Source organism: Cebus imitator, unplaced genomic scaffold (genome assembly GCF_001604975.1).
Source record: "Cebus imitator isolate Cc_AM_T3 unplaced genomic scaffold, Cebus_imitator-1.0 Scaffold202, whole genome shotgun sequence".
NCBI lineage: Eukaryota > Metazoa > Chordata > Mammalia > Primates > Cebidae > Cebus > Cebus imitator.
The window spans coordinates 752,057-764,498 of record NW_016107517.1 but is presented as its reverse complement, the minus strand read 5'-3'; the positions used below and the strand labels follow the sequence as shown (position 1 = coordinate 764,498).

Below are 12,442 nucleotides of genomic sequence, written 5' to 3'. Positions count from 1 at the left end.
AAAAAAAAAAAAAAAGTAAAGCTAGAGGCCTCACACTACCTAACTTCAAAATATATGACAATGCTACAGTAGCCAAAACACTGGAACCAAAACTGATATACAGACCAATGCAACAGAACAGAGGCCTCAGAAATAACTCCACATATCTACAGCCATCTGGTCTTTAACAAACCTGACGAAAACAAGCAATAGGGAAAGGAGTCCCTAATTAATAAATGGTGTTGGGAAAGCTGGCTAGTCATATGCAGAAAACTGAAACTGGACCCCTTCTTTATACAAAAATTAACTAAAGATGGGTTAAACACTTAAATGTAAGATCTAAAACCATAAAAACCCTAGAAGAAAACCTAGGCAATACCATTCAGGATATAGGCATGGGCAAAGACTTCATTATTAAAACACCAAAAGCAATGGCAACAGAAGTCCAAATTGACAAATGGGACCTAATTAAACTAGAGAGCTTCTAGATTAATTAGGAACTATCACCAGAAACTATCATCAGAGTGAACAGGCAGCCTACAGAATGGGAGAAAATTTTTGCAATCTATCCAACAGACAAAGGGCTAATAACCAGAATCTACAAAGAACTTAAATTTATAAGAAAAAAACAAACAACCCCATCAAAAGGTGGGTGAAGAATATGAAGAGATACATCTCAAAAGAAAACATTTATGTGGCTAACAAACATATGAAAAAGAGCTCATCATTACTGGTCATTAAAGAAATACAAATCAAAACCACAATGAAACAACATCTCATGCCAGTTAGAATGGCGATCATTAAAAAATCAGGAGACAACAGATGGTGGAAAGCATGTGGAGAAATAGAACATTTTACACTGTTGGTGGGAGTGTAAATTAGTTTAACAACTGTGGAAAGATCTAGAAGCAGAAATACCATTTGACCCAGCAATCTCATCATCGAGTATACACCCAAAGTATTACAAATTATTCTATTATAAAGACACATGCACATGTATATTTATTGCAGCACTGTTCACAATAGTAAAGACTTGGAACCAACCCAAATGCCCATCAATGATTGGGTGAATAAAGAAAATGTGGGATATATACACCATGGAATACTGTGCAGCCATAAAAAATGATGAGTTTATGTCCTTTGGGACCGAAAAACAAACACCGTATGTTTTCACTTATAAGTGGGAGTTGAACAATGAGAACACATGGACACAGGAAGGGTAACACCACACACTAGGACCTGTCGGGGGCTGGGGGTCTAGAGGAGGGATAGCATTAGGAGAAATACCTAATGTAGATGACAGGTTGATGGGTGCAGCAAATCATCATGGCACATGTATACCTATGTAACAAACCTACACATTCTGCACAAGTAAAGTATAATAATAACATAAAATAAAATAAAAATAAAAATAAAAAATGTTCACATATAGTCAGATTTTGTCATATTTCAAATTATTGCCTTGGGACTAGTTGCATATTTTGTAAAACACAAACAGCTTTTTAAATTTTCTTTAAGACACTTAGCAATAACTGTTAAAGCAATAATTATTCAACAGAATTCAGGAACAGACAGCAGCAACAGTAGAAGGGAAGTAATGGAAAATTTATACAGTATTGTATAGTCTACCATAAAGAAAGACAGTGTAGTGTCTATAGAAGCATAGGCGATGCAGTCAGAAAAACGAATTGAAATCTTTGCTTGATGCCCACCAACAGGGTAGATTTGAACCAATATAATCATTCCTTAGACTCTCGGTTTACACATATATTAATCAGAAATAATAGATACTTCAGAGTGTTGTTCTGACAATTAAATAGAATGATGTCTAGTAAATACCTAATACATTGCAAGTTGTCAATATGCATTACTAATTTCATGTAATTGTATATAATTCAAAGCAGTTTCTTCAGAGGTGCTGTCAGCAAACTCTTGACCACTTAATAGAAACGTAGTTAAATGGCTATGATGCATAACAATGGAATGAGCTTTTCACAACTGAATAAATGAAGAAATTATTGAAGTGGAAAGTAAGAGGAAAGGTATTTAAAATAGCTTTTATTTTACTATAATATAAAATATATACAATTCTAAAAATCTGCAAAGAAATACCGCTAATATTCAGGGAGTTACCAAATTGTCACTTAATTTCATTAAAAACACTGACTATAACACACTATTAATGCATTCAACATATATTCATGTTTTTCTTCATGTGCCAGGTATTGTTAGACACCAGCAGTCACCTTTAATGGCTCCTACTCTCTCCTTCATATCTGTTCTAGGTCCTGTTCCAGGCCCTGTTCATTCTGTAGTTTCCCATGCCCAAGTCATCCTTGTCATTCCCCTAGTCATTGCTTCTATTCAGGCCTATTTTGTCCAAACTTATAAAACGTATTCCCAACTTCTTCCACAGGTTTCATTATTATTTCTTCTAGTGTTTAAGTTGAACTCGTTATCAGTTCAAGAATGTCAATGAAATTATGTCAACTCTCTAACACACAAACTTGCAAGGATTTTCCCAACACCCCCATAATAAAATCTAACTATTTGTGTGATTTTTGTCTCTTCACTATGAAGAGACAAAATCCATTTTCTGATTTATTTCCTATAATTACAAGGAAAATAAAGGTTTTGGTGAGCAGTGGTAATATTAATGGGAATAATACAGTAAACACTAGAATAAGTAATGTTGAAAACTATGGAAGTAGTTGAGGATAAATTTTATACTTTATATAAAATAGATACAGACTTGGTAGGGAAGTGAATCAGATCAACAGGAGTTGGTAATCCAGTAGGAAATGAAGAGAGTGATCATATGGCCAACATGTATGCTGTGAGATGTCTATAAAGGTAGAGTTGGTAATCTGGGAGGGGTGAACTCAAATTTAGACTCCCAAAGTTAAGCGTTCTACATCCCATAGGTGTAGAATGCGGCCATAGGTTTGATTTACTTTCTGTGTACTATAGACTGAATGTGTTCCTCCGAAATTCATATATTGAAATCCAAATCCAATAATATTAGGGGAGTAGGGCCTTTGGGAAGTGATTAGGTCATGAGGATGAGACCTCATGATTGGGAATAGTGTCCTCATAAAAAAAAGGCCCAAGAGAGCTAGCTAGTCCCTTCCACAATGTGAGGACACAGCAAAAAGCTGCCATATATGAGTCAGACGGTGAGCCGTAACCAGTCCTGACAATAATACATTGATGCATTAAACTTCAACTTCCCTGCTTTCCAGAAGTATAAGATATAAATTGTTTGTAAGCTACCCAGTCTATAGTATTTTTTTATGCCAATCAGAACCAAGTAAGACACGGAAGTGAAAACACTGTCTTATCTTCCAGTCTTCAAGAAGTGAGATGCTTCCTAAATAGACCTAGTCATTTGCAAATCTCTACTCCGCCTCCTGCGGTGAAGGGACCTATTTAATGAATTTGGGAAATGAGCTAGGCATATGTGATGCAGGCTCTTTCTCTTCATAATCTACTACTCAAGCAGTAGAGCACACTCTGGTCTGCTACTCAAGATTAATTCTAAAAATTTGCAAAGAAATACCGCTAATATTCAGGGAGTTGCCTCATAGTCACTTAATTTCATTAAAAACAATGATTATAACACACTATTAATGCATTCAACATATATTCATGTTTTTCCTCATGTGCCAGGTATTGTTAGACACCAGCAGTCAGTCACCTTTGATGGCTCCTACTCTCTCCTTCATATCCGTTCTAGGTCCTGTTCCAGGCCCTGTTCATTCCGTAGTTTCCCATGCCCATGTCATCCTTGTCATTATGGTGAGCACACTCTGGTCTGCTACTCAAGCCATACATTTAATAGATGCAAGTTCCGCCCCATGCATAGTCCACAGTTGTCCTGCATTGTCTGTGACTCAGATCAGGGAGTCTGTCTTTTTCTGGGGTCATTTGGAAGCTCATGGTTTTTAATATATCCAAGCCCTCCTACAAACTAGCCCTTATTAGTAATAAGAGTTGTACTTCTATGTTCATCTAACTTATTCTTTCTAAGTCTCAATAGATTCAGAATTTGAGGAATTCTTATTAATTTCTTATGTTGTATCTTCTAGGTAAAAAGTTAATATTTGTTTGACAGTTGAGTTGTATTCAATGTTAACAGTTATAGAGATATTTTGTATGTCTTTTAATGTATCATTTTTTAGTTATCCCTTAGGTCATATTATGTCAGACCTAGAATAAATGCATTTTGTGTTGTGAGAAAGAATACCTTGTCAATTTGATGCTCCTTTATGGAAAATAAAATAAAATAAAAGATAACTCAACCCTAGCTACTTAAATTGCCTATTCTATAACATCTAGATTTATGTAAAACAAAATATTACAGAGAAAAAATAAAACCTTAAAAATTTATGTATCTATCAATAGAGAAATTATTTTATTGCTGTTTTATGTTAGCCCAGACTTCATTACACAAACTGAAAACATTTCTCCACAAAGTAAATGCCCAAATACCTTAAGAGATTTCCAGGTATGTCTCAAGAAAGTGTAGAGGGACACTGTACACTTCACTGTCCAAATCACTCACAAAACTACAGGCACATTGTGGAAATATTGAAGTTTTTGGGTCCAGACCACAGCAATAAAGTGAATATCACAATAAGTCACATAATTTTTTTTTTTTTTTGAAACAGTCTTGTTCTGCCACCAGGTGCCAGGCTGGAGTGCAATGACACAATCTCGGCTCACTGCAACCTCCGCCTCTGGGGTTCAAGCAATTCTCTTGCCTCAGCCTCCACAGTAGCTGGGACTGCAGGTGTGTGCCACCATGCCCAGCTAATGTTTGTATTTTAGTAGAGATGGGGTTTCATCATGTTGGCCAGGATGGTCTTGATCTCTTGACCTCATGATCTGCCCTCCTCAGCCTCCCAAAGTGCTGGGATTACAGTTGTGAGCCACTGTGCCCAGCCAGTCACATATTTTTTTTGGTTTCTCAGTACATATAAAAGTTATGTTTACATAATATTGTATATTAAGTATGCAATAGCAGTATGTCTAAAAATGTACATACCCTGAATAAGAAATATTATATTGCCAAATAATGCTAATAATAATCTTATCATTTAGTGTGTTCTAATATTTTCTCTGGTGGAAGGTCCTGCCTTGATGTTGATGGCTGCTAATGGATCAGGGTTGTAGCTGAAGATTGAGGTGGCTATGGAAATTTCTTAAAATAAGATGACAATAAAATCTGCTGCATCAATTGACTCTTCCTTTTACAAAAGATTTTCTGTAGCAGGATTTAATGGCCTTAGAGACTAAGATCTGGGCAGTGGGTATATATGTTTCTATTTTGTTGTAGTTGCCTGTAGGCTACTTAGCTGACAATGAAGGGAAATCTGTTTGTTTATGCTGGCCAATGTATATAAACCATAAATATTTCTACACTCAAACATCTGTACCAATATTAAGCTAAATATGAGTTCACTTAGATATCTCCAAAGTTAATGCACTTCCTTGTCAATCATTCTATTATTCTTTTTTTTTTGTCTTTATTCTTCCACTGCAACAATGAGAAAACTGATTCCAATCTTCCACTATCAATTTGTATAAGTGTTCCATTTCAATATGTAGGAATAGAGTTTTCAGACTTGTTAACCCATTTCCCCTGATGACAAATAAATCTATAAACTTCACTGTAATGCTTATGTACAAATTATTTTTGTGATGACAAAAGTGACTCCATCTTGGATTGTAATCTGCCGTGTTGACTTCTGATTAGTCCTAGTCCCATGAATGCCTCCTGGTTCCTACTTTATTGTCACTAATGTAAGATCATATACTCGCTATGAATCCTGCCTGTAGATCAAATTAAGCTTGATGTTATCGCACAAATTATAGGATGTGATGCACATAGCATTGTTGCCTCTTCTAAATGGTTGCCTTTAATTGTCTGGCTGGAGCACATATAGCCTTTCCCTGTGGAGTATAAGCCCTGGGTCTGGGAGGTAACTGTGGGGATATATACCTGTCTTGCAAATGCCCATCACCACACTTCGTTCTGTAAGTTTCCATAATAAAACACTCTTTACTGACAAACTGGATTTATCTATTTTCTTTGGTTTCTTGGCTCCTTTGGCATTTGGGAATTGCCTTGCATATGTAGCCTTTTTATGGAACACTTTTGCATTTATTTTTATAGACTCCAATTATATCAACAGGCATTTAGGTCAACATGCTTTTTTTTTTTTTAACCCGTTTTATTGATGTTGTTTTATACATTTTAAAAGAGGTATATTTTTAAAATAGTTACATTCTACTTTCCACCCTGGGATCCTCTGACCATCAAAATGATTTTTTTTTTATTTTGATATATGCTAAGATTTACTCTTTGTGTTGTAAAATTCTAAGACTTTTGACAAATGTGTTGTGTCATATACCTACCATTGCTGTATTATCTTTAAAAAAAAACAAAAACAAAAACCACTGTATTCCATTTCCACAAACTGTTGCCAATTATTAATATTTTTACTATTTCTATGGTTTTGTCTTTTCCATAATATCAAATAAATAAACTCATATGCTATGTAACATTTTCAAAATGGCTTCGTTAATGCAACAACATGCATTTAGCATTCATCCATATCTATGCATGACTTGAGAACTCATTGCTTTTTTGCTGTGGAATAGAATGCCATTGTATGGATGTACCACAGTATATTTACCCATTCACTCATTGAAACATATCCAGGTTACTTAGAGGTTTTAGAAATTGTGAATGAAATTGCTATCTAACACACGTTTTGTGTCAAGATAAGTTTTCAAATAAGTCGGGTAAATAACTGAGTGTCATTTCCGAATTTAATAATAAGATCATGTTTAGCTTTGTGAGAAACTGCCAAACTGTCTTCCAAAACAGCTCTCTCATCTTGTTTTCTCACAAACAATGAATCAGAGTTCTTATTGTCCTACATTTTGGCCAGAATTTTCTATTTTTAAATTTTTTTTTTGCATTTTCCACCATTTTTATAGATGTGTGGTTGTATTTCAGTGTTGTTTTCATTTGTAGTTTCTTAATGACAAATAATGTTGAGCATCTTTCCATATCTTTCTTTGCCATTTTAACAACTTCTTTGGTAATTTAGGTCTTTTTAAAAATTGCACTGTTTGTATTCTTATTATGAGTTGCAAGAATTCTGCTGTGATTTGGTATTAGATAGGCCCAGCGTGGTATGCACTGCACCCAGCAAAGTGAGGAGATTACAGCTGCCTCCACTTAAATTGCAAAAGATTCCTGTGAGAGCCATGGGGCCCAGGTAGAGAACCACAGCAGAGATGACGCTGTTTAAAAAGAATACATATTTCACAGATCTTCTCTTGTCTTTTAATATTTTTGTGTCTCTAAAACAGCCAAAGTTTTAATTTTAATAAAGTATAATTTACCAATGTTTTTATTCATGTTTTACGATTTTAGTGTTGTATCTAAAAATTTATCATATACCCCAAAGTCACATCTATTTTCATCTAGGAATTTTATGGTGTTTCATTTTACATTTAAGTCAATGTTTCATTTTGAGTTAATTTTTGCATTAGGTATAAGGTCCGTTTCTATGCTCATTTTTATTACTTTTTGCATGTAGACATCCAACCATCCTAGCAGCACATGTTGAAAATTTTATTTTTACTCTATTTAATTACCCTTGGTCCTATATCAAAATGCAATTGACTATATTTGCATGAGTTTATCTCTGAGCTTATATTTTATTGCATATGTTTTGTTTCCACTCTTTGACCAGTACTATGCCGTTTTCGTTACTTTAACTTTATGGTCAATCTTGATGTTGACTGCTATCAGTTCCCCAACTATGATGTTTTTCTTTGTCTTTAGTATTTCTTTGGCTATCCTACATCTTTGGCCTTTTTACATAAATTATAAAATCAGTTTGTTGATATATGTAAATAATTTGCTGGAATTTTGATTGAGTTTTTTGAATCTATAAGTTGAAAGAATTGATATTTTAATAGCAGATAATTTCAGCCAATGAGTGTGGAATGCCTCTCCTTTAAGTTAATTCTCTTTTGAAATCTGCTGTGGTCTAAATGTTTGTGTCTCCAATATTTACATGCTAAAATCCTTATTCCCGTGACAATGACATTCGAAGGTTAGGGTCTTTTGGAGGTGATTAGGTCATGAGGGTGAAGCCTTCACAACTGAGATAAGTGCCTTTATAGAAGAGCTTGCTAATCCCTTCCACAATGTGAAGACACAGCAAAAAGGTACCATCTGTGATCCAGAAGGTGAGGCTTAACAGTTCAATAAATGTGCTGGTATCTTGATCTTGGACTTTCTTGCCTCCAGAACTGTGAGAAATATACTTTTGTTGTTTATAAGCTGTGATATTTTATTATAGCAACCTAAATGGACTAAGACAGAACACTAGTGCTAAAGGATGGGAGTACTCCTTTAATAAATAGCTAAAAGTGTAGAAGTGGCTTTGGAACTTGTTGAAAATGGAGGCTAGAATAGTTTTGTAACAAATGCTAGGAAAAAACCTACCTCGCTGTGAATGAACTGTTAATCATCATCCTGTTGAGACTTCAGAAGGATAAAATAATTGTAGAGAAAGCCTCTGTCTTCTTAGAGAATACTTAAGTAGTTGTGACAAAATGTTGGTAGAAATAAGAACAGTAAGACCATTCTGACACAGCCTCAGTTGGAAATGAGAAATATATTTTAGAAATGGGAAGAAAGGAAATCCTTGATATAAAGTAGCAAAGAACTTGGATGAATTGTGCTCTTATTCTACTGCTTTATGGCAGGTAGAGCTTGCTAACAGTAAAATAAAATATTGGACTGAAGAATCTCTCCATATCTCCACTGGACACTGCTATAAAAGGGACTCTTTAAATGGCCTCATCTCTGCTGTGGTTCTCTGTTTGGGCCCCACAGCTCTCACAGGAATCTTCTGCAATCTGGGTGGAGGCAGCTACAAACCCCTCACTTTGCTGGGTGCAATGCACACCACGCTGGGAGTTTTGTAGCAGAGCTACACCTGGAACAGCTGATGAGGACAGTGACCAAGCACAAGGAGAAGACCCACAATGTAAGACAATGCTGTGCAGTGGCAGCATCCGGAGCCTGCCATGAGAGACGCAGCCCTAATAATCACTGTGAACCAGGAAATGGGCCCTCATCACACACCGAATCTGCTTTTGCCTTGATCTTGGACTTTCCATCATCCAGAACTATAAAAAGTAAATTTCTGCTGTTTAGAAGCCAATCTATAGTATTTTATTACACTGCCTTCTTGTACTAAGACAATACCTGCTGTAAATGTTTTCCATAAAACTTAAAAACATTTATCCTTACCTTTATTTCAGTCTGCAGTTCTACGGACAGTGTCACATCTCACTGTGTAATGAAGAACAGGGCCTTAGAATAAATTATTTCTCTCCTTTTCTTCCAAGCCCTTGTTCTTAGGTTTCTCTTAAAGTGTCCCAACTTTCTCTGCTCCTAAGATGCATTCTTTCTAAAGTGATCTGACACAGCCAGGTTAGATATGTATTTACACTAGAGTGAGCACAGTTGATTCTCCAGCTAAGATTTCTGACATGATATCCACAGGTATTGCCATTTTGTCTTGGTTGACAGTCTCCAAATCATGGTGACTTGGAGACACTATGGTGACAAGTCAGCTATGACAACTATCACTGAGAAGGAGTTTAATGAATGTTTGTAGGATGAATTAATCAATGAATGAATGGAGAGAAGATAGTAGAATGGAAGGGCATTAAAGGGATATGTGAGCTACCCACAATCTTCATCCACTGTAATATTTTTACCAGCACTTTTTTGGACAATTCTCCCACAGAGGTCTTGCTGGGACCTTTCTTTGTGCTGATTTCCCCAGACCAAATTACCAATTTCCTTCATTCATACTGATTTCTGGCTTCACACCAGGTCTTACTCTTGCTTCTCTGCTTTTCCTTATTCCATTTTTATGATTTATTCTTGCAAAATATAATTCACCCAGATAGATCCATGTCATATTTATAATGCCTTTTTATATTAATAGTTCTTGAGGGTTATATTGTTAGTTATACTTCAGTCAATTTTTGTGTCCATCTTGTCTCTCCTTAGCAGATTTTTAAACAAGCCTTTTCCAATTGTGCATTTTCTGGGTAGCTCTTATTACAGTAGTCTTGGTGTTTAAATGTGCAGTAAATAATTTCTTTTGGATCACCTGTACTCCTGATAAACAAACAGCTGCACAAAGAGTCCAGCTGCACTGATTAAAAACTACTAATTGCTTTAATTCATTTTTCTTAAAAAATTAAGTTGCTTTCTGCTTCTGTTTTGTTTATCAGAAATAATTTCTAAATTAGCGAGTAGGGAACAGTCAAATGAGAGAGAGAGAGGATTGTGTTCAACGTCCTAAAAGTATATTGGACCTAACAGTTCATAAATTCCTTTGTTTACATCATTTCCTTATTTTCTGTTTACTTTTAAATTCATCTCAATTTCATAAAAACTACAAGCCAACATAAAAATATTCAAATGCATTCCTTTATTAATCTCTAATGCATAGCAGGCCTAAGCCTCAAGTATAAAAATTTTAAACAGGACTTAAGTCTGGCTGGATTATTATATTATCTACATATTTCAGTATGCACCAGACTGTGGGAACATTCTTAATGGAGAGGCAAGAGGAAGAAAAAGTGGATATGGTGGCTGCCTCCTGAGTTAGATTCTCAAAGCTGGCCTGTTCATTTCATAACGAAGAATTGCTGTAATGTCAGAACATCTCTATTCAGAAACATGCCAGCACTCAATATTAATAACTGAACGTTGTTTGAAATGTCACTGTCACCGTCATTACTCCTTTGATTTTGACACTTGCATAGTTATTCGGTTCTCTTTGATACAGACCCTTTCTTTATTGCCTCACTGTGGTATCTCTGCTGTATAGTTATTAAATACGATTTGGAAGAGAACAAAGAGAAGTTGAATTATAATGGTCATGCTTCTCTTTGCTTATTGTAAAGCAGAGGTCAGCAAGTTATGTACACATTATGCGTCAAATCTAGCCCCCTACCTATTTCCATAAATAAAGTTTTAATGGAATACAGGCATACCCATTTGATCATGGATTCCTTATGGTTGCTTTTGCACTACAATGGCTGATTTGAGCAGCTGTGACAGAAACCATATAACCAGCAAATATTTACTATCCTGCCCTTTAAAGAAAAGGTTTGCTCACCTCTTTTGTCAAAACTTGTTCAAAACACAGGTTTTACATAATGGCTAGTTAAAAATATATTTCCTTTAAGTGCTAGTGTTTGTGCAGTGCTAACCACGTGTCCTACCAAATATTTGAATAAAGGCATGAGAGTAATTAATATAATAACAATTCCTAAGTTATGAAAAATGGTTTTTATACCATACCTTTTAAACTTCCATTGTTTTTCATTATTTTATTGGTAAACCGCTAGCCTTTAAGAATGTTTATAAGCAATGGAAAAATCCCTTGCTATTTCAGTTACCTTTTTTTTAAAGAGAAAAATGTTTTGCTTGAATTTTCAAACAATGTAATATATTGTTGTCAATTTTTGTTGCATCTGTTTTAACACAGGCTTGACAGTACCATAGGCCAATGCCTCTTCTTACTGAAATAAAGTATCAACTGTTGATGCCTAGCGCCAGGAGATATATTAGGGGGTGGTCTACTTAATGCGTTATTTTTTGGTTTTGAATTCTTCACTTCATACAAAACCACAATTGCTGACTTCAAAAATAAGTTTAAACCTAAGAAGCAGACATCCAGAAATGAAGAACATTCTAAATAGGGTGAATTTCAAAATCTACCAACTAAAATCTTTGAGGAAAATAGGCTTCCCCATTTCTATAAACCAAGGCTTCCATCATCTCCAAAATAGCCCTAAAGTTTATTTTCTTATTTCTCTTTGAAGTGCATTTAAAATTTGAGTTTCTTACTTTGAGTCTTCTTCACTTGTTCATATCTACCATTGGTCATATTTGGTGGCAAGCAGGGGACTACCACAAAGCAAGATGATTCCCTTACTTTCTTTCCCACTTCTTCTTGGACTTCACATTTTGCACCTAATTTCCTTTTATTGTTATTTCCTCTTTTTTTTTTTTTTTTTTTTTTTTTTCTTTTTTTTACTTTTTTTTTTTTTTTTTTTTTTTTTTTTTTTTAAATCATTTGAGGGGCATATGAAGCTTCTCTTCTTCTCAATTCTTATTGCCACCTTGTATTTGCTTGAAAAATTATTGTTTTTCTGCTATATCAAACTCCCAAAGTCCTGATAGCAACTATACTGGGTAGATGGAACAATGGCACCTTTGAACTTTTCATCACTGAAACAAAGAAGCAAAAAACGGTAGTTGGGGTCACTATTGATGAATCCTGACAAGAAGTGGTGAACTGTGAGCCACTATTATCATTCCCTTTTACCATCTTATTAA

General features: G+C 35.1%; 1 pseudogene; it reads left to right on the top strand.

The window, feature by feature from the left end:
• The window catches only part of LOC108317456, a 9,314-nt pseudogene extending 5,235 nt beyond the window's left edge, over positions 1-4,079 (top strand).
• Positions 4,080-12,442: the final 8,363 nt, after the last annotated feature.